The sequence below is a fragment of the Paramormyrops kingsleyae genome, chromosome 17, assembly GCF_048594095.1.
Source record: "Paramormyrops kingsleyae isolate MSU_618 chromosome 17, PKINGS_0.4, whole genome shotgun sequence".
NCBI classification, from domain to species: domain Eukaryota; kingdom Metazoa; phylum Chordata; class Actinopteri; order Osteoglossiformes; family Mormyridae; genus Paramormyrops; species Paramormyrops kingsleyae.
The window spans coordinates 18606805-18628850 of NC_132813.1; the positions used below are offsets into that span (position 1 = coordinate 18606805).

Genomic DNA, 22046 nt, shown 5'->3' on the forward strand with positions numbered 1-22046 from the left:
TTTGTGTTTTTTCCACTCACACCCTGTCTTGATCATGCTCTGACTGCATGGCATCCATATGCGTGTCAAGTTATTTTACAGTCTTATCTTATATAATAGGACATGAACATTGAATTTGATAGTTATCTTTTATTTTTATTTCTGAACACAACACACGAACATGAAGGAATCGTTTGCATTTGGAACCAACCCCTCCGCCAAAGCCCCAGCGGAAAACTGGCCGCGGACCGGGGTGGGAATCCTCAAGCTGGAAGGCAGTACTGCTTCATGTTCACATTAGCTAGCTAGCTAGTTAGCATGGATTCAGAATGCACTGTACTACAACTATAAAGGACGTAACGTGACACAGTAAAACAATTACTAACTGGCAATGCACGTTAGCATTACTTTAAATGACAACTTTACCTGACACTTACCAGAAGAGTCGCCTATACGTTAGCCGAATGACAGCAGGCAGAAGCCGGCACGTTTTCCAGTAATATACCGGAGTTAAACTTATTTACACACTTTTAACACAAACACTGGCAGCTATTAACTCATAGGTGGTAGTAAAGCTGAAATTAAAATAAGGCAACACTTATTTTGATACTTTTTTTTGGTTGTTTTTTTACTTAACCGTTCCTTCCTCCCATTCCTCTGTCTCTGCTTATTGACGTTTAGGAGAGAGTGCCAAACATAAATTAACGATGCAAGATTGTCAAACCAAGACAGACACAGCACAAAAGAGACGACAAAGACACAAATATTGAATATATGTTTTATTGTAAAGCTCACATCCTAGCATATCTTATCCTAGCATATCTACAAACACATTTATTATTGTATAGCACGATATCACATTACACCGTCTCAAAACGCTTTACAGCATCCCCACCCAAAGCCCCCAGTGAGTAAGCCATAGGCGACAGTGGCAAGGAAAAACTCCCTATTAGGAAGAAACCTTGGGAGGGACCAGACTCAAAGGGGGAGCCCATCCTCCAGGGGCCGGCAGGGAAAGTCAACTTATCTAACTTACCTACCTTAGCTTATCTAACTTACCTACCTTAGCTTATCTAACTTACCTACCAACACTTACACGACATCTCTATTAATACGCCGTCCCCGTCCATAGCCCATTATTAATCTATTACTCCTGGCGGATTGCTGAGGCTGCCCCTGGCCCATCTCAGGTCGCCGGTCACTGGAGCCATGGAAGTCCGTGCTTCGCCGTCCCCGGCCATAGCCTATTAGTCCAGCAGTATTCTGTTTTAAGACAAGGAGAGGTTATTGATATTGTATTGAACCTCTGTGGGTATTAAAGGTATATCCACAAGCAAACCAGCAACAGTCCTAATTCACACTGTGGTGTATGCGAAACACCGCCCCCCCACCTCCTAAGCGGCAGCATATACGATTTCATCCAGCACCCTCCCTTAGCACGCCATATTGCACGGACAGATTGGTCACTGATCTGAAACGAGTTGAGCTACTTTGTCGAGTTAGGCTACCGTAGTGCTAATTGATAGCCCTATCCCTTACCCTAATCCCCAAAAAACCCGTAAAACCCTAACCCCCCAAAAAACCCTAAAAGCTCAACTCGTCGGAACACCGGCATGCATTCTGCGGCAGGGATGCATTTTTCCTCATAACGCATGTTATACTCTAATTCAAGTGTTCTAATAGTCTCTTAATCTAGGGCTTTACCTTCGGCATGTAACACTTCCTCCGCGTCTTATGTATCCTTTCCGTTTCCTTACTTGTTATTTTTATTTTGATAATAATTACAATTTTGATCTTGATTACTTTAATTTCGTTTCTCTCCATTTTATAGAAGACTTAAAAACACAGTCACTCGTTAAAGCGCTGGAAAGAAGTTTGAGAAACTTCCCCGCGTCTACGGGGAATGCGTAGGGGAGACCGGGTATGGTTGTAACACTTTTTGCTAATCGATAGCCCTAACCCTTACACTAACCCCCAAAAACCCCTAAAACCCTAACCCCCAAAAAGCTCAACTCGTCAGAACACCGGCATGCATTCTACGGCAGGGATGCCTTTTTCTGCATAACACATGTTATATTCTAACTCGAAGTGTTCTAATAGTCTCTTAATCTAGGGCTTTACCTTCGGCATGTAACACTTCCTCCGCGTCGTATCTATCCTTTCTGTTTCCTTCTTTATTTTTATTTTGATATTAATTTTAATTTTGATCTTGACTGTAATTTCGTTTTTCTCCATTTTTTAGAAGACTTAAAAACACAGTCACTCGTTAAAGCGCTGGAAAGAAGTTTGAGAAAAGAAGCACACGTGATTCAAAAGTAATCAAGCTGTTGTCACGGATGCCCATTCGTACCATAACAGACAATACGATCCTATGCAGGTCGTCGGCAACTTTCGGCTGCGATCGGCTCGGACTGACCGGTCGTAGGTGCGATTCGGGCCGTAAGCAGGGTTGCCAACTCTGACGCATCTGGGGTGACACTCAAGCTTTCAAGCTGAAACGCTCACAGCAAGAAATCTTTCGGCGAATATCTGTTAATCCATGTTAAACCTAATTTTTTCTATTAAGTACCCCATTAAGTTTGTTTGCTACAAACTGCACCAAGTCAAACCTCTGCAAGAATATCACAGACCTGGTGAGTTCATGACAAATAGGCCTACATGGTGTTCCTTTGCTACAATCTGCCCCACTACCAGGGTAGGATGTAACACGTGTTGCGGTAAGTTGCAACAGTTAGACAAAAGAAGCAAAAACACTGGCCACACTGTGCTATATGGTTCAAAAAGAAGTTTTTGAAGACTGACCATAACTCATATATCCACTAGTGTGCTAGAACAAACTTTCTTAATGGTATGTATGCTTAATCAATACTCTACTACAATGCATCTGAGCAAAAAAACCTCAGAATCAAATAAAAATAATGTGTGTTTGTGTGTTCTTAATCGGTCACAATGCTGACAAATGAATCTTGGTAACCCCGCAGTACAGGCTTGGTGGGCCCAGATACTGTCAGTCTATAATACAGGTCTGCCGCCTGAGTCAAATATTCTGCCAGCACCTTCTCCTGCACCTCAGAGAAAACTTTGTCGCAGCTGTGGTAACCTACACTGAGAAGATCACTGGACCCCTGGTCTCTCAGCTTCTGCAGTGATTTGCAGTATCTGTTCAGTGTTACATGGCAGATCTCATGTGTCTTTGCAACTGACCTGACTGACTTGCCCTTCCTTGTGACCTCATCAGATGCTTTTTCAAAAACACTGGCAGGCACACCTCTTTCAGTCTTTCTTTTCCACTGTCTAGACATTCTGTAAAATTATTAAAATCAAGGAAGTGTCCTTATTTGTATGTAAGGGGATGGTTGTAACACTTATTAAAGATGTGTTACAACCCAGCCCAGCCCTCTTAGCTATTGCACCTTCCTCTGTTGATCTGAGTGCTGTTACTGGACTGATCATTAAGCAGTGAGGCAGATTGCAACACCAACTACAAAGTAAATGAACAGATAGACTAGAAATACACTCACTGGCCACTCTATTAGGTATACCTGTTCACCTGTCTGTATGTCAGCAGCACAATGTATAAAATCATGCAGATCAAAGTCATGCTCATATCAAACACCAGAATGGGGATTTAAGTGACTTTGAAGGTGACATTGTTCTTGGTGTTAGGTGGACTGGTATGAGTATTTCAGGATATGCTGATCGATTGGTATTTTCACCATCTTTAGGGTTTACAGAGAATGGGCCGAAAAAGAAAAAACATCCAGTGAGCTGTGGTTCTCTGGGAAAAAAATGCCTTGTTGATGGCAGAGGTCAGGGACAGACTGGCTCTAGGTGATAGAAAGGCAAGAGTAACTCAACAACTCGTTACCACCAAGGTATGCAGAAGAGCATCTGTGAATGCACAACACATCCAACTCTGAAGCTGATTGGCTACAGCAGCAGAAGACCACACCAGGTGCCACTCCTGTCAGCTACAAACAGGAAACTCAGGCTACAGCGGGCACGGGCTCACCGAAATTAGACAATGGAAGACTGGAAAGAGGTTGCCTGGTCAGATGAGTCTCAATTCACTGCGGCAACATCCAGATGGTAGGGTCAGAATTTGGTGTAAGCAAAATAAAACCATTGATGCATCTTGCCTTGTATCAACAATTCAGATTGGTTGTGGTATAATGGTGTGGAGAGTATTTTATTCGCACACTTTGGGGCCCTTAGTGCCAACTGAGCAATGTTTAAATGCCACAGCCTACCTGAGTATTGTTGCTGACCATGTCCATCCCTTTATGACCACAGTGTACCCAGCTTCTAATAGCTACTGCAGCAGGGTAACGTGCCATGTCACAGAGCTCATATCATCTCAGACTGGTTTCTTGAACATGAAAATAAGTTCACTGTACTCAAATGGCCTCCAGTCACTAGATTTCAATAGAGCACCTATGGAATGTGATGGGATGGGAGATTTGGATGGATGGATGGATTTGCATGAGGGTACAGCAGACAAATGTGCTGCAACTGTGTGGCCAGTGTGTGTATCTTCTTGACAATGATTGACTGGCACCAAATACACTGGCACTGAATAAGGACCCCACGTATATTTACGTATATTAAGCTGTAGTGATGAGGATTCTCACGTTATCTGCGCTGACATTTTACGCGGGATCGTGGTGATACCGCTCCGACGGTGACACTGGTCCTGCGCTCATATTTCTTGGCTTGTCTCGGCCAGCAGGGGACATAGCAGCGTCGCCCCACTCGTGCAGAGAAGATGGGCGACCGTTGAGCAGCAGATACTTATATGAAGCAGAACGAAAATCGCGAGAGCAACAAAGAATGCACGCGGTGCGCTCTGGCCAAAACGCCGTCTGGCATTTCCCAAAGGGTTCAGGCGGAGCTGGGTAGCTCCTTGCTGGTGTTGCGCCATATTTTGTGACCGTTGTAATGCGTGACTTCAGGGGTGCCGTTTCACACGTTATTGGGAATGAAGGTTCCTGTTCACATGCACGTGCCTTCTGCACATCTTACGTACCGTAATTTTTTAATTTTTCAAGGCAGCAGACTTTTTCAAAGCAGCAGCGTTTCCACTTTTTGTTCCGTCATCTTATTTGGGGACATTCTAAAACGCTTAATGTGAAAAAGCTTAATGTCGCTATTTTGGTACATTAAACCACACCAAGTTTGTCACACACATATCTGGTCATACAGACTTTCACCTGACAAAAAAACAAAACCAAAATGCTAGGAATTTGGACTTTATACTACTCTCTTCCTTGCCTGTGCCACGTCATGCATGCTATCACAGAAAACACAAAACACAAGCAGGATAGACCAAAAGCTAAGGATAAAATAAAACCATAAAACAAACAGGTGAGACAGACCAAAGGCCAGCCTTGTTCCATGACTGGAAGGGTGTCAACTTTTAAGCTGCTCATGCAAGCCACTGAGCTACATAGCAGGCCAGGGAATAAGGATTCCCTGTCATTACACAAATAAATCACTCCAGGTAATAGCAGACGCTATAGAAATGGAGGTGAAAAAGAAGAGATGGAAGAGAGAGGAGAGAAAGCAGAAGAGTCAGAGATCAGGAGACGAGCAAGAGAGAGAGTGAGCTGGGGCATTAGGGGCAGCGGGAGCAGCAGCTGCAGAAGCTGGGGCCGTTGGGGCATTAGGTGTAGGAGCAGTAGTAGGAATAGTGGGTGTAGCTGCGGGGGGTTTGGCTGCAGCAGGAGCTATAGGAGGGGGGTTGAAGGAACCAAAGTTGCAGCCAGAGCAGACAGTGTAGGAGAGGCTGCAAAAAATGCAGCTGAAGCTGTGGCAGAGATATCAGGAAAAACTGCAAAAGAAACTTGGGAATTATGGCAGAGACTGACAAAAGCAAAGGAAACACTATATATAAATTACTATAGTAGGTCAAATGGAAGGAAGCAGCTGCTTCAGTGATAGATGCAAGTAAACAGCTGCTACATTAATTAGATGTAAGGAAAGAGCCGCTTCATTGATTAAGCTGCAGGGCAGGCAGGACTATCTACTGTGACAGAAGTGTGGGGTGCCACACGAAAACTAGTCAGACCTGGAGAATAAGCTCTCACACAGCTTCAGCAGCGACTCTACTAAGATGGGATGACTCTTCCCAGCATGAATGCGATCACCTGTGATCAAATGCTGCACATGAATCGGGGGGTTTTAACCATCATCCTACCCACATATTTACATACACGGGCTACCGACTGGGGGCATCAAGAATAATTTACTGAAAGGAGCAATGATAATGGCAGAATAATAATGGCAAATCATTTCTTCTCAAAGTACTATTAGTCTTGCAATTAATGTCATCTAATATTATTACAATTAATTTGCATACTTTGTAAAATGAAAATCTACACTTTTCTTCTGTAGCTTCTATCCCGAGCACAATCCACATTAAAAGTTATTGACCCTCTGATTCTGCTATCACTTACTTTTCAGTAATTTCAAGTAAACATTATGTGTGTTGTATTTGTATGATGAAATCAATCTTTGAGCTCAGTATGAAATAACTGAAATAAACACAGTCATTCAAACTTGGGCACTTTTCAATTTTGTTTTGTCTTTCAATAAAAGCTGCAGCATCAAATCTGGCCAATTCTGATCTGCTTGCCATTCTTGCCTAAAAAACAAATGCTGGGGTTATCAAAAACTATGTTATATAGCTATATTCCAGATTTTTCACATCTTGGAGCTCCGAGGAACCTCCTTCTCCATACATATCCCTCTTTCCCACTCTTCCCTCAAATACTGTTACATTTGTGTTTTTTCCACTCACACCCTGTCTTGATCATGCTCTGACTGCATGGCATCCATATGCGTGTCAAGTTATTTTACAGTCTTATCTTATATAATAGGACATGAACATTGAATTTGATAGTTATCTTTTATTTTTATTTCTGAACACAACACACGAACATGAAGGAATCGTTTGCATTTGGAACCAACCCCTCCGCCAAAGCCCCAGCGGAAAACTGGCCGCGGACCGGGGTGGGAATCCTCAAGCTGGAAGGCAGTACTGCTTCATGTTCACATTAGCTAGCTAGCTAGTTAGCATGGATTCAGAATGCACTGTACTACAACTATAAAGGACGTAACGTGACACAGTAAAACAATTACTAACTGGCAATGCACGTTAGCATTACTTTAAATGACAACTTTACCTGACACTTACCAGAAGAGTCGCCTATACGTTAGCCGAATGACAGCAGGCAGAAGCCGGCACGTTTTCCAGTAATATACCGGAGTTAAACTTATTTACACACTTTTAACACAAACACTGGCAGCTATTAACTCATAGGTGGTAGTAAAGCTGAAATTAAAATAAGGCAACACTTATTTTGATACTTTTTTTTGGTTGTTTTTTTACTTAACCGTTCCTTCCTCCCATTCCTCTGTCTCTGCTTATTGACGTTTAGGAGAGAGTGCCAAACATAAATTAACGATGCAAGATTGTCAAACCAAGACAGACACAGCACAAAAGAGACGACAAAGACACAAATATTGAATATATGTTTTATTGTAAAGCTCACATCCTAGCATATCTTATCCTAGCATATCTACAAACACATTTATTATTGTATAGCACGATATCACATTACACCGTCTCAAAACGCTTTACAGCATCCCCACCCAAAGCCCCCAGTGAGTAAGCCATAGGCGACAGTGGCAAGGAAAAACTCCCTATTAGGAAGAAACCTTGGGAGGGACCAGACTCAAAGGGGGAGCCCATCCTCCAGGGGCCGGCAGGGAAAGTCAACTTATCTAACTTACCTACCTTAGCTTATCTAACTTACCTACCTTAGCTTATCTAACTTACCTACCAACACTTACACGACATCTCTATTAATACGCCGTCCCCGTCCATAGCCCATTATTAATCTATTACTCCTGGCGGATTGCTGAGGCTGCCCCTGGCCCATCTCAGGTCGCCGGTCACTGGAGCCATGGAAGTCCGTGCTTCGCCGTCCCCGGCCATAGCCTATTAGTCCAGCAGTATTCTGTTTTAAGACAAGGAGAGGTTATTGATATTGTATTGAACCTCTGTGGGTATTAAAGGTATATCCACAAGCAAACCAGCAACAGTCCTAATTCACACTGTGGTGTATGCGAAACACCGCCCCCCCACCTCCTAAGCGGCAGCATATACGATTTCATCCAGCACCCTCCCTTAGCACGCCATATTGCACGGACAGATTGGTCACTGATCTGAAACGAGTTGAGCTACTTTGTCGAGTTAGGCTACCGTAGTGCTAATTGATAGCCCTATCCCTTACCCTAATCCCCAAAAAACCCGTAAAACCCTAACCCCCCAAAAAACCCTAAAAGCTCAACTCGTCGGAACACCGGCATGCATTCTGCGGCAGGGATGCATTTTTCCTCATAACGCATGTTATACTCTAATTCAAGTGTTCTAATAGTCTCTTAATCTAGGGCTTTACCTTCGGCATGTAACACTTCCTCCGCGTCTTATGTATCCTTTCCGTTTCCTTACTTGTTATTTTTATTTTGATAATAATTACAATTTTGATCTTGATTACTTTAATTTCGTTTCTCTCCATTTTATAGAAGACTTAAAAACACAGTCACTCGTTAAAGCGCTGGAAAGAAGTTTGAGAAACTTCCCCGCGTCTACGGGGAATGCGTAGGGGAGACCGGGTATGGTTGTAACACTTTTTGCTAATCGATAGCCCTAACCCTTACACTAACCCCCAAAAACCCCTAAAACCCTAACCCCCAAAAAGCTCAACTCGTCAGAACACCGGCATGCATTCTACGGCAGGGATGCCTTTTTCTGCATAACACATGTTATATTCTAACTCGAAGTGTTCTAATAGTCTCTTAATCTAGGGCTTTACCTTCGGCATGTAACACTTCCTCCGCGTCGTATCTATCCTTTCTGTTTCCTTCTTTATTTTTATTTTGATATTAATTTTAATTTTGATCTTGACTGTAATTTCGTTTTTCTCCATTTTTTAGAAGACTTAAAAACACAGTCACTCGTTAAAGCGCTGGAAAGAAGTTTGAGAAAAGAAGCACACGTGATTCAAAAGTAATCAAGCTGTTGTCACGGATGCCCATTCGTACCATAACAGACAATACGATCCTATGCAGGTCGTCGGCAACTTTCGGCTGCGATCGGCTCGGACTGACCGGTCGTAGGTGCGATTCGGGCCGTAAGCAGGGTTGCCAACTCTGACGCATCTGGGGTGACACTCAAGCTTTCAAGCTGAAACGCTCACAGCAAGAAATCTTTCGGCGAATATCTGTTAATCCATGTTAAACCTAATTTTTTCTATTAAGTACCCCATTAAGTTTGTTTGCTACAAACTGCACCAAGTCAAACCTCTGCAAGAATATCACAGACCTGGTGAGTTCATGACAAATAGGCCTACATGGTGTTCCTTTGCTACAACCTGCCCCACTACCAGGGTAGGATGTAACACGTGTTGCGGTAAGTTGCAACAGTTAGACAAAAGAAGCAAAAACACTGGCCACACTGTGCTATATGGTTCAAAAAGAAGTTTTTGAAGACTGACCATAACTCATATATCCACTAGTGTGCTAGAACAAACTTTCTTAATGGTATGTATGCTTAATCAATACTCTACTACAATGCATCTGAGCAAAAAAACCTCAGAATCAAATAAAAATAATGTGTGTTTGTGTGTTCTTAATCGGTCACAATGCTGACAAATGAATCTTGGTAACCCCGCAGTACAGGCTTGGTGGGCCCAGATACTGTCAGTCTATAATACAGGTCTGCCGCCTGAGTCAAATATTCTGCCAGCACCTTCTCCTGCACCTCAGAGAAAACTTTGTCGCAGCTGTGGTAACCTACACTGAGAAGATCACTGGACCCCTGGTCTCTCAGCTTCTGCAGTGATTTGCAGTATCTGTTCAGTGTTACATGGCAGATCTCATGTGTCTTTGCAACTGACCTGACTGACTTGCCCTTCCTTGTGACCTCATCAGATGCTTTTTCAAAAACACTGGCAGGCACACCTCTTTCAGTCTTTCTTTTCCACTGTCTAGACATTCTGTAAAATTATTAAAATCAAGGAAGTGTCCTTATTTGTATGTAAGGGGATGGTTGTAACACTTATTAAAGATGTGTTACAACCCAGCCCAGCCCTCTTAGCTATTGCACCTTCCTCTGTTGATCTGAGTGCTGTTACTGGACTGATCATTAAGCAGTGAGGCAGATTGCACCACCAACTACAAAGTAAATGAACAGATAGACTAGAAATACACTCACTGGCCACTCTATTAGGTATACCTGTTCACCTGTCTGTATGTCAGCAGCACAATGTATAAAATCATGCAGATCAAAGTCATGCTCATATCAAACACCAGAATGGGGATTTAAGTGACTTTGAAGGTGACATTGTTCTTGGTGTTAGGTGGACTGGTATGAGTATTTCAGGATATGCTGATCGATTGGTATTTTCACCATCTTTAGGGTTTACAGAGAATGGGCCGAAAAAGAAAAAACATCCAGTGAGCTGTGGTTCTCTGGGAAAAAAATGCCTTGTTGATGGCAGAGGTCAGGGACAGACTGGCTCTAGGTGATAGAAAGGCAAGAGTAACTCAACAACTCGTTACCACCAAGGTATGCAGAAGAGCATCTGTGAATGCACAACACATCCAACTCTGAAGCTGATTGGCTACAGCAGCAGAAGACCACACCAGGTGCCACTCCTGTCAGCTACAAACAGGAAACTCAGGCTACAGCGGGCACGGGCTCACCGAAATTAGACAATGGAAGACTGGAAAGAGGTTGCCTGGTCAGATGAGTCTCAATTCACTGCGGCAACATCCAGATGGTAGGGTCAGAATTTGGTGTAAGCAAAATAAAACCATTGATGCATCTTGCCTTGTATCAACAATTCAGATTGGTTGTGGTATAATGGTGTGGAGAGTATTTTATTCGCACACTTTGGGGCCCTTAGTGCCAACTGAGCAATGTTTAAATGCCACAGCCTACCTGAGTATTGTTGCTGACCATGTCCATCCCTTTATGACCACAGTGTACCCAGCTTCTAATAGCTACTGCAGCAGGGTAACGTGCCATGTCACAGAGCTCATATCATCTCAGACTGGTTTCTTGAACATGAAAATAAGTTCACTGTACTCAAATGGCCTCCAGTCACTAGATTTCAATAGAGCACCTATGGAATGTGATGGGATGGGAGATTTGGATGGATGGATGGATTTGCATGAGGGTACAGCAGACAAATGTGCTGCAACTGTGTGGCCAGTGTGTGTATCTTCTTGACAATGATTGACTGGCACCAAATACACTGGCACTGAATAAGGACCCCACGTATATTTACGTATATTAAGCTGTAGTGATGAGGATTCTCACGTTATCTGCGCTGACATTTTACGCGGGATCGTGGTGATACCGCTCCGACGGTGACACTGGTCCTGCGCTCATATTTCTTGGCTTGTCTCGGCCAGCAGGGGACATAGCAGCGTCGCCCCACTCGTGCAGAGAAGATGGGCGACCGTTGAGCAGCAGATACTTATATGAAGCAGAACGAAAATCGCGAGAGCAACAAAGAATGCACGCGGTGCGCTCTGGCCAAAACGCCGTCTGGCATTTCCCAAAGGGTTCAGGCGGAGCTGGGTAGCTCCTTGCTGGTGTTGCGCCATATTTTGTGACCGTTGTAATGCGTGACTTCAGGGGTGCCGTTTCACACGTTATTGGGAATGAAGGTTCCTGTTCACATGCACGTGCCTTCTGCACATCTTACGTACCGTAATTTTTTAATTTTTCAAGGCAGCAGACTTTTTCAAAGCAGCAGCGTTTCCACTTTTTGTTCCGTCATCTTATTTGGGGACATTCTAAAACGCTTAATGTGAAAAAGCTTAATGTCGCTATTTTGGTACATTAAACCACACCAAGTTTGTCACACACATATCTGGTCATACAGACTTTCACCTGACAAAAAAACAAAACCAAAATGCTAGGAATTTGGACTTTATACTACTCTCTTCCTTGCCTGTGCCACGTCATGCATGCTATCACAGAAAACACAAAACACAAGCAGGATAGACCAAAAGCTAAGGATAAAATAAAACCATAAAACAAACAGGTGAGACAGACCAAAGGCCAGCCTTGTTCCATGACTGGAAGGGTGTCAACTTTTAAGCTGCTCATGCAAGCCACTGAGCTACATAGCAGGCCAGGGAATAAGGATTCCCTGTCATTACACAAATAAATCACTCCAGGTAATAGCAGACGCTATAGAAATGGAGGTGAAAAAGAAGAGATGGAAGAGAGAGGAGAGAAAGCAGAAGAGTCAGAGATCAGGAGACGAGCAAGAGAGAGAGTGAGCTGGGGCATTAGGGGCAGCGGGAGCAGCAGCTGCAGAAGCTGGGGCCGTTGGGGCATTAGGTGTAGGAGCAGTAGTAGGAATAGTGGGTGTAGCTGCGGGGGGTTTGGCTGCAGCAGGAGCTATAGGAGGGGGGTTGAAGGAACCAAAGTTGCAGCCAGAGCAGACAGTGTAGGAGAGGCTGCAAAAAATGCAGCTGAAGCTGTGGCAGAGATATCAGGAAAAACTGCAAAAGAAACTTGGGAATTATGGCAGAGACTGACAAAAGCAAAGGAAACACTATATATAAATTACTATAGTAGGTCAAATGGAAGGAAGCAGCTGCTTCAGTGATAGATGCAAGTAAACAGCTGCTACATTAATTAGATGTAAGGAAAGAGCCGCTTCATTGATTAAGCTGCAGGGCAGGCAGGACTATCTACTGTGACAGAAGTGTGGGGTGCCACACGAAAACTAGTCAGACCTGGAGAATAAGCTCTCACACAGCTTCAGCAGCGACTCTACTAAGATGGGATGACTCTTCCCAGCATGAATGCGATCACCTGTGATCAAATGCTGCACATGAATCGGGGGGTTTTAACCATCATCCTACCCACATATTTACATACACGGGCTACCGACTGGGGGCATCAAGAATAATTTACTGAAAGGAGCAATGATAATGGCAGAATAATAATGGCAAATCATTTCTTCTCAAAGTACTATTAGTCTTGCAATTAATGTCATCTAATATTATTACAATTAATTTGCATACTTTGTAAAATAAAAATCTACACTTTTCTTCTGTAGCTTCTATCCCGAGCACAATCCACATTAAAAGTTATTGACCCTCTGATTCTGCTATCACTTACTTTTCAGTAATTTCAAGTAAACATTATGTGTGTTGTATTTGTATGATGAAATCAATCTTTGAGCTCAGTATGAAATAACTGAAATAAACACAGTCATTCAAACTTGGGCACTTTTCAATTTTGTTTTGTCTTTCAATAAAAGCTGCAGCATCAAATCTGGCCAATTCTGATCTGCTTGCCATTCTTGCCTAAAAAACAAATGCTGGGGTTATCAAAAACTATGTTATATAGCTATATTCCAGATTTTTCACATCTTGGAGCTCCGAGGAACCTCCTTCTCCATACATATCCCTCTTTCCCACTCTTCCCTCAAATACTGTTACATTTGTGTTTTTTCCACTCACACCCTGTCTTGATCATGCTCTGACTGCATGGCATCCATATGCGTGTCAAGTTATTTTACAGTCTTATCTTATATAATAGGACATGAACATTGAATTTGATAGTTATCTTTTATTTTTATTTCTGAACACAACACACGAACATGAAGGAATCGTTTGCATTTGGAACCAACCCCTCCGCCAAAGCCCCAGCGGAAAACTGGCCGCGGACCGGGGTGGGAATCCTCAAGCTGGAAGGCAGTACTGCTTCATGTTCACATTAGCTAGCTAGCTAGTTAGCATGGATTCAGAATGCACTGTACTACAACTATAAAGGACGTAACGTGACACAGTAAAACAATTACTAACTGGCAATGCACGTTAGCATTACTTTAAATGACAACTTTACCTGTCACTTACCAGAAGAGTCGCCTATACGTTAGCCGAATGACAGCAGGCAGAACCCGGCGCGTTTTTCAGTAATACACCGGAGTTAAACTTATTTACACACTTTTAACACAAACACTGTCAGCTATTAACTCATAGGTGGTAGTAAAGCTGAAATTAAAATAAGGCAACACTTATTTTGATACTTTTTTTTGGTTGTTTTTTACTTAACCGTTCCTTCCTCCCATTCCTCTGTCTCTGCTTATTGACGTTTAGGAGAGAGTGCCAAACATAAATTAACGATGCAAGATTGTCAAACCAAGACAGACACAGCACAAAAGAGACGACAAAGACACAAATATTGAATATATGTTTTATTGTTCATATCCAAGCATATCTTATCGTAGCATATCTACAAACACATTTATTATGGTATAGCACGATATCACAGTACACCGTCTCAAAACGTTTTACAGCATCCCCACCCAAAGCCCCCAGTGAGTAAGCCATAGGCGACAGTGGCAAGGAAAAACTCCCTATTAGGAAGAAACCTTGGGAGGGACCAGACTCAAAGGGGGAGCCCATCCTCCAGGGGCTGGCAGGGAGAGTCAACTTATCTAACTTACCTACCTTAGCTTATCTAACTTACCTACCTTAGCTTATCTAATTTACCTACCAACACTTAAACGACATCTCTATTAATACGCCGTCCCCGGCCGTAGCCCATTATTAATCCATTACTCCTGGCGGTTTGCTGAGGCTGTCCCTGGCCCCTCTCAGGTCGCCGGTCACTGGAGCCATGGAAGTCCGTGCTTCGCCGTCCCCGGCCATAGCCTATTAGTCCAGCAGTATTCTGTTTTAAGACAAGGAGAGGTTATTGATATTGTATTGAACCTCTGTGGGTATTAAAGGTATATCCACAAGCAAACCAGCAATAGTCCTAATTCACACTGTGGTGTATGCGAAACAACCCCCCCTCCTAAGCGGCAGCATATACGATTTCATCCAGCACCCTCCCTTAGCACGCCATATTGCACGGACAGATTGGTCACTGATCTGAAACGAGTTGAGCTACTTTGTCGAGTTAGGCTACCGTAGTGCTAATCGATAGCCCTATCCCTTACCCTAATCCCCAAAAAACCCGTAAAACCCTATCCCCCCAAAAAAAACCTAAAACCCTAACCCCCCAAAAAACCCTAAAAGCTCAACTCGTCGGAACACCGGTATGCATTCTGCGGCAGGGATGCATTTTTCCTCATAACGCATGTTATACTCTAATTCAAGTGTTCTAATAGTCTCTTAATCTAGGGCTTTACCTTCGGCATGTAACACTTCCTCCGCGTCTTATCTATCCTTTCCGTTTCCTTACTTGTTATTTTTATTTTGATAATAATTACAATTTTGATCTTGATTACTTTAATTTCGTTTCTCTCCATTTTATAGAAGACTTAAAAACACAGTCACTCGTTAAAGCGCTGGAAAGAAGTTTGAGAAAAGAAGCACATGTGATTCAAAACTAATCAAGCTGTTGTCACGGATGCCCATTCGTACCATAACTGACAATACGATCCTATGCAAGTCGTCGGCGACTTTCGGCTGCGATCGGCTCCGACTGACCGGTCGTACGTCCGATTCGGCCGTAAGCAGGGTTGCCAACTCTGACGCATCTGGCGTGACACTCACGCTTTCAAACTGAAACGCTCACAGCAAGAAATCTTACGGCGAATATCTATTAATCCATTTAAACCTAAAATTGGCTACATGAAAAGCGTTGGGGCAGTTTGTAAATAGTCTGCAGGGTTTGCAAGGTAATAAAACTGTTATATACATGTAAATATACGTGTGTAGACTTGTCTCGAATTCAAAATCTCACGCCAACGCCAACTCGATCATTCGCTGCAATGTCTCGTAGTACTTATTTTATGTGCTTTCGCGCTGTTATGACAAGAAATCACTGTGCATTTTAGCTACAAATTAGCCACATAAATGTTAAAATGCAGGGTAATTTTTCGTCATAACAGCGTGGACGCACATAAAATAAATAGGCATTTGCGCTGCTACAACAAGGAATTGCCGCGCGTCTACGGGGAATGCGTAGGGGAGACCGGGTATGGTTGTAACACTTTTTGCTAATCGATAGCCCTAACCCTTACACTAACCCCCAAAAACCCCTAAAACCCTAACCCCCAAAAACCCCTAAAACCCTAACCCCCAAAAAGCTCAACTCGTCAGAACACCGGCATGCATTCTACGGCAGGGATGCCTTTTTCTGCATAACACATGTTATATTCTAACTCGAAGTGTTCTAATAGTCTCTTAATCTAGGGCTTTACCTTCGGCATGTAACACTTCCTCCGCGTCGTATCTATCCTTTCTGTTTCCTTCTTTATTTTTATTTTGATATTAATTTTAATTTTGATCTTGACTGTAATTTCGTTTTTCTCCATTTTTTAGAAGACTTAAAAACACAGTCACTCGTTAAAGCGCTGGAAAGAAGTTTGAGCACACGTGATTCAAAAGTAATCAAGCTGTTGTCACAGATGCCCATTCGTACCATAACAGACAATACGATCCTATGCAGGTCGTCGGCAACTTTCGGCTGCGATCGGCTCGGACTGACCGGTCGTAGGTGCGATTCGGGCCGTAAGCAGGGTTGCCAACTCTGACGCATCTGGGGTGACACTCAAGCTTTCAAGCTGAAACGCTCACAGCAAGAAATCTTTCGGCGAATATCTGTTAATCCATGTTAAACCCATTTTTTTTCTATTAAGTACCCACATTTGTTTGCTACAAACTGCACCAAGTCAAACCTCTGCAAGAATATCACAGACCTGGTGAGTTCATGACAAATAGGCCTACATGGTGTTCCTTTGTTACAACCTGCCCCACTACCAGGGTAGGATGTAACACGTGTTGCGGTAAGTTGCAACAGTTAGACAAAAGAAGCAAAAACACTGGCCACACTGTGCTATATGGTTCAAAAAGAAGTTTTTGAAGACTGACCATAACTCATATATCCACTAGTGTGCTAGAACAAACTTTCTTAATGGTATGTATGCTTAATCAATACTCTACTACAATGCATCTGAGCAAAAAAACCTCAGAATCAAATAAAAATAATGTGTGTTTGTGTGTTCTTAATCGGTCACAATGCTGACAAATGAATCTTGGTAACTCTGCAGTACAGGCTTGGTGGGCCCAGATACTGTCAGTCTATAATACAGGTCTGCCGCCTGAGTCAAATATTCTGCCAGCACCTTCTCCTGCACCTCAGAGAAAACTTTGTTGTTTGTGCTATTTTTGGAACAGGTCCACGAGCGACTAATGTGGTCCTTTGGGGCATCCTGGTGCCCGCGGGCACCATGTTGGTGACCCCTGGTATAAAGTGATTAAAACAAAGATTAGCAGATTTTCCGTTGCGCAATGTAAAGTATTTAACCAGAAGGGGGGGGGGGGGGGTGCTGTCAGAACAACAGCACTATATTCCGCCAACAACTCCTTCACCTGTCTAATCTGTACCAAGATGGTTATCTCCTTTTAGTGACTGTATGTCTATACCAAAAAATCCTCATTTGCAATAAAAGTTGTTTATAGACATTTTTTTTAAATAAAATGTTTATTTCAATACATATAAAAAAGATTCAAGGTAAAGAAAGTACACAAGGAAAGACATTCAGTAATATTATAATACCATCTATATAAATATAATGCATGTAATTTCACTGCACCAGACTGATGTTTCTTTGTTGCACTGCCTGGATGCATCTGCAGTGAGGTAGATGCTGGCTTTCCAGTGGTCATGCTGGATCTTTTAACTGTTAAATTCCTACATGTCCACTCTGCATATTGGACATGTGCGGTTTCCCCATAGAAAAATGGGGGAAAAAGTGTTGCAATGAAATTCAGCAATGCACAAACCCATATATGGCATAAAAAATGCCTCTGATGTGCAGAATGAGGCCTCAAAACCCTTCCCATCGTTACCGATATGCCCAGCTCATGACAGAATAAGTTTCACCATTTAAACAAAAGGCCTACATTTGACCACCGATCAATACACTTCACGTGGTAATCGGGAAGACATGGGAGAATCCTCAAGTTTTCTCCTTCCATGTAATCACGGAAACAAATTTGGCACGTGCCTACACAGAAAGCATTACATTATAGAAACTCAGCAAATAGCCTGTGAAGGCAGAGCTCAAGACTCACATGACCTTCCCAGCAGTGTGGGCAGGGTCAAATGCTTTGGTAGGCAGCCTACGGATCTCCCTGGTGCTCATGCCGCTGGCAATTACAGCACCTTGGCTTTCCTCAAAAGCCAGCAGAGCCTGGGTACAGGAAACAGTGGGCAGGGGCTGGCTAACAAAGTCTGCCCAACATGGTGGCTGGGGCTGGGCTGGTATGTATTCACAGGCCTTGTGGAAGCCGACAGGGTCTTACCTCGTAATTGTCTCCCTGGCTATCATCAAAGAGATCCGGATCAACCTGGTAGCTGACAGAGCTGAAATGAAGGATAAAGCCAGCATACCTTCTTCTAATCCTAGGAACTCAAGCAGTCCTGGATGGGAGATCATAATTGATGGCATGGGAGTGGCTATCCAGGCTCTTTCACCAGACAGGTCATACTGCAGAGGAAGATAGACCCTGTTACACATTGGCCTGTGAGCTTCACATGAAGAGCAAGTGCCAAATTCTACAGGTTGAAGGCCAGCTCTTCCTCTTCTTCATCAAATTGTGCCTGTAGGAGGTCAAATGTCATATGCTTGTTGAAGTTCTCCAGTCAGGCGATGGCAGGCAGATGCTTACCTGGAGCCCCTGAGCAAAGGCCTGATCCATGGCCTTTTGGGCTGAACGCACCACGCTCTGGAAGATAACATCCTCATCATCCCTGATGACAATCACTTCCTCTAATGCCTCGCGCTGCGATCCAGAATTGGCCTGATCGCCTGCTGTGGAAAACCAGAATCTCAAACAGAGCGATCCATTGGCGCATGTCTCTCTGGTAGCCAAAACATAACGACTATGTATTCGCGATACAACGCTACCATAGCATCCCTGGTTGTTTGGCTATGATGTGATCGTGTATTGGCAAAGTGCGGATAGCTTAACCGCAGTAGCCTGGGACAACAAGCTAGGACTGCGGAAGATACTAACTCTACGGAAACAACCAGGGTGACACTGAATAGGATAGCCAGCAACACCAGCTGGTCAAACAGGTACACGGCACACAGGAATGGACAGGGCAGGGATCGAGCGATCCTGACGCTAGTTTCATTAGTATGCTCCAGACTTCACAGGATACATCACAGCGCTGTATAAAGTTTTTCATTAAATATTTTACATGCTATGTTTATTTCTTTTTCTGTTGTAATAACTTTGTTGGAATCCTCGGTCTCATAAATCATTTTTTCATTTTGTAAAGTTTTAAATTGCCAGGCAGACAGTTTGCCTGTTTTTCCACCTTTGTCATAAAACTGCAGTCTTATACTTTCTTTAAATTAGTTAAGGGCTTCTTTAATGGGCTCTAAGTATAGCTAGTTTATGTTGCAGTTATTGTAATTCCATTAATCATCATCTCAATTTCGAATGCTTTTTTCCCATTTAATTTCTAGTATTTTGTTTATGTATTGTTTAAATTTATAACTGGTATATAGGCTAGTTAATCACCTGTCCTCTAATATAAGCATTAAAGGCTTCCCATTTAATTGAATGTGAGGTTTCAGAAGTTCTGACCTGAAAAACAGAATGAATAAAACTTTTCCTTCTCAATGAGACAAATGTTATGAAAATATTAGAAAATTGTCGATAATCTTTAATAGACCCGTAGATATTGACTAAATTGAGATGTTCTTTAAATAAATTACCTTGTAAAATGGAAACCTACCCCCGAGATGCAAAGTGGTGGCATTTATTCGAAAGGGGATGAAGAATGAGCTGGAAGGACTTGGCCCTGCCTTCATCTCCGTAGCCTGATAAACCTCACCTGAAGTTAAATGTGTTTCTTGGAGAAACACGATTACAGAGCCGAAGTGCTTAACCATTTTCTTAGTTCATTGTTGTTATAACCGTGACAGCTGCGAACAGTAGCCTGAGCACGAGATGAAGGAAAGAGCATCTTGTATGGATGTTCGCGCTGTCGGCAGTTGGGGCGGACCCCGTCTTACACTCACGCTGGCCAACACTCACGCTGCCAGACATTTGCAGTCTCGGAATGGTCGGAAAGTCGATCAGTCATAAATCGCATAGGTCGTAAATCGACAACTCACTGTATCAAGTCTGGAGTAGGTACTAAAAAAGGGACCTGAAACTGCCTCCCAGGTACTACAGTCCAGTCGTGTTCCTGTGGCGTGAAAATGACAGAAGTCGTCTGAGTTGTTTAATGATCCTTTTATATATGTAGGATTTCTTTTGAAATTGTATTGTGTGATGTAACACTAAAGAGTGTGTTGTATCACTATAGAGAAGGGGTGTAATGCACACAAAAGGTTCGGTGCGTACCACAGATTTGGGTTCACAATTCTGTACAATATTGATACAGCAGGGAAAAGAGAATTTGTATAAAAATGTATTACTACATATGCAAACAAAAATGATAAGAATGTGTCACTCAACTCTTTGTAGTGGTTATTTCCATTCAGGACCCAAATACCTAGCTCCCCTACCAGGTATTTCCTGTCATAAATGTTAATGTAAATGTTATGTCACGTGTTTGGTTCCTGAAAAGAAATAACCACTGCAAATAGTTAAATGATAAAACGTTTTACAGTATAAGATGTATCCTCAATGCAAAGTAATCCTCGCATTTGACTCATGTTTTACATTTTTAGAGTTTTTTTTTTTTTTAGTTATTGTTTGTAAAAACTGCAGTACATTGTGATACGAGTTACTAGTAATAGGCAATAAGCGGAAAGAGCTCCCTCTTGAGGAAAAAGATAAAATAAGTCTCACAGTTAGTTCATTTATGCTGTGGAGTCGAACGCACCCAGACGGAGTGTTAAATACCACAGGGGACATAATTCAAGGGTATTTAAAGAGGAATTATGCGAGTAACAGCAATAAATCTCTTTTTATAGTGAAATTACACCTTAATATTTACCTTGATATGTCTGACAAAGACTTGAAAGTGCAGGATTGACATTTTCAAAGCTTACGATTTATCTTTCCGTTTTTTTTTTCTTTCATAAATCATTCTCACATATCATTTGAAAACTTAAAAACTCAAACCATATATTTATCTGAAACTGAAACAACAACTCAATGCAGGACACTAACTTAGTAATCCTATGCATACAAGAGACATAGGCCTAGTTGCTAAAGACTTCCAACGAGAGATTAACCGTCTAGCATGGAAACATATAAACGCCCCAGCAAATGAAGACAGCAGAGAACCGGACCTTTTCCATTTAAAAGCAAGCTTTTGAAGCCCCGTGACTAAAGCTACCTCGATCAGTCGACAGAATAGTCGATTATGTCGACGCATAGCTTTTAAAAATTATTTTCATGAAACAACCTTTATTATTTGTAGAATGTTTCAAACTTTCAATCCATTATAACAAATGATTTCCTTTAATATCAGTACGTAATTATGGGAGTAGTTCAAATGATCACATAACCAAAACGTGGCTGTACACTGTGCCAAGTTTGATGGCGTACCACAGCGGCATGCATGCGCGGCGCTCCTGAAGAGGAAACTCACAGGTGCCATTGTGGATCATGGACGGCGCAATAGGGGGCGATGAAACTTCGTGAATTTCCGGCCGTTCCCCATTTTGGTTTACTGATACGTATTTTCAGTCATAATGTATTTACAATAAAACATTGTGACGGATCTGGGACGAACTCTGTAATTGTTACACTGTTGCCAATTGGGTGTTTCAGTACGTGTCTTCACTTGTTAGGGTTTAGAGGGGAGTTTTTTTTAACTGGGGAGATGGGGAACTGGGGAGACAAAGAATGAGGTGCTGATGCCTTGGGTGCAGCTTGACAGTGTCCCAGGGGCAATAAAGATATTTAGTACATTGAGGGTGTCTTATTGTCGTGTGACAGATGATAGGAGCAATGCAAACCTGGCCAGTACAATAATGATAAATAATAATAATATTAATCATTTACATTTATTCATTTGGCAGATGTAAATCGCTTTGGAT

The 22046-nt window shown here is 42.6% G+C and overlaps 3 long non-coding RNA genes across 3 annotated transcripts; all 3 read right to left on the bottom strand.

The window, feature by feature from the left end:
- Positions 1-743: 743 nt before the first annotated feature.
- Positions 744-2385, bottom strand: LOC140579110 (uncharacterized). Its single transcript, XR_011983312.1, has 2 exons — positions 2101-2385; positions 744-1242 (listed from the first exon to the last, which is right to left on the bottom strand). It is a non-coding gene; the product is annotated as an uncharacterized lncRNA (long non-coding RNA).
- Positions 2386-7501: 5116 nt separating this feature from the next.
- On the bottom strand, positions 7502-9140 carry LOC140579106 (uncharacterized). The gene is made up of 2 exons (XR_011983309.1): positions 8859-9140; positions 7502-8000 (listed from the first exon to the last, which is right to left on the bottom strand). It is a non-coding gene; the product is annotated as an uncharacterized lncRNA (long non-coding RNA).
- Positions 9141-14258: 5118 nt separating this feature from the next.
- Positions 14259-16422, bottom strand: LOC140579171 (uncharacterized). Its single transcript, XR_011983339.1, has 2 exons — positions 16233-16422; positions 14259-14752 (listed from the first exon to the last, which is right to left on the bottom strand). It is a non-coding gene; the product is annotated as an uncharacterized lncRNA (long non-coding RNA).
- Between the last annotated feature and the right edge of the window lie 5624 nt (positions 16423-22046).